The 1341-nt window shown below is 32.7% G+C and overlaps 1 pseudogene; it reads right to left on the bottom strand.

Annotated features, from left to right (window-relative positions):
- Nucleotides 1-64: 64 nt before the first annotated feature.
- LOC125846001 (bifunctional L-3-cyanoalanine synthase/cysteine synthase 2, mitochondrial-like) overlaps nucleotides 65-1341 on the bottom strand; it is a 1503-nt pseudogene continuing 226 nt past the window's right edge.

The following is a 1341-nucleotide window of genomic DNA, read 5'->3' as shown; positions in this document are numbered from 1 at the left end:
ATTAGCTCTATTATATCTTAATCACAAATTTCGTTTCCAATGGATTGTGTAACTTTGGTTATATTTAGCGAGGAAATCCTTCACTACTTTTCCAATGTCGATGTTCCACCATTAGATCCATGTCAAGGATATCTGGCTTGAATCCGACCCAATTTCCCGTTATCTGTTGAGGACCTGGTTTTGCACCATTCAATATATTACTTTCAGTTTGCTCGAGTCCATATAAGCACAACGTTAACTATTTTTGACATAGGATTGTTCTCGATTTCTTGACATGGGATTATCTTGGACGTTTACCGATTCTGTCTCAAGGATTCAAGAGTACAACATTAGAGTATATATTTAACTTGACATTAGGATTTTTGTATTTAAGATATTGTCCAACACCAGTATTCCCATGAAAAATATGTCAACATTACCTAGAGTTTCTTCCCATATTTCAGGGCTTGTTATGTCAAAATGATCCTGCTTTCGATATGAAGCAATTGAGAATTCTATAGTAAAACAGAGAAAACATTAATTAACTTAAGTTTCATAAATTTACCTGAGTGTTTGCAGGGTTGTAAAATTGTTGAAGCATGAAAGCATTAGGTGTAGATTCCAAAAGTTCATAAGTCTTCTTAACAATGCCTCTCATTCCTTAGGTTGGATCGATGAGGATTAAATCGGCACTAAATGCTCTCATTTTCCCTCTCCTTTCCATGCTCGTGTACGAAGGCATTTTCAAAACCATTTTGTAGCTTTTGATTGCTAGCATATATGCTATAGAACGTCCTCTAATTATAAATAATAATCAACAAGCATGTCAGAGATCAAAATAATTGTGTGCTCAATCTGTTGCCATTGTTTTGTTTTAATTTCTAGATGTATTAGATTTTAAGACCAAGCTAATCAATTTTCAAACTACACACAAGTAATTACCTGTGAAAATTTCTCCTTCGTTTCAGACTGGTGCAATACCTTTTACTTTTTGTTTTCTATCATGTTATGAGGATTATACATTTTTATTCATGTATGAATAGATAATAGAGGCTTTAGACTGACTGAGTATATAAGTTTATTCTGCATATTTTTTCCATTTACTCATAAGTAGATAACTTTCTTTTGCTTTAGCTGTTTAGTTTACTTTATTGACCAATTTGCCTTCAAATTATTTGTTTAGTAGCTTTTATATGTCTTTACTTTAGGATAGCCCTCATTTTATCTTACGTCTCTGGATGATGATTGATTCCTTTACATAATTGAGGTTTATAAGTGCTAAGTTAGGTATCAGTGCAGTCTTTTAGTGTTGTTGTTTTGTATAAAATAGTTGGGGTTTGATTATTCGGATAAGCTTAGGTT

Source organism: Solanum stenotomum, chromosome 11 (genome assembly GCF_019186545.1).
Source record: "Solanum stenotomum isolate F172 chromosome 11, ASM1918654v1, whole genome shotgun sequence".
Classification (NCBI taxonomy): domain Eukaryota; kingdom Viridiplantae; phylum Streptophyta; class Magnoliopsida; order Solanales; family Solanaceae; genus Solanum; species Solanum stenotomum.
Note: the sequence above shows the minus strand (reverse complement) of the source record. Positions and strands in the feature narration are given on the sequence as shown.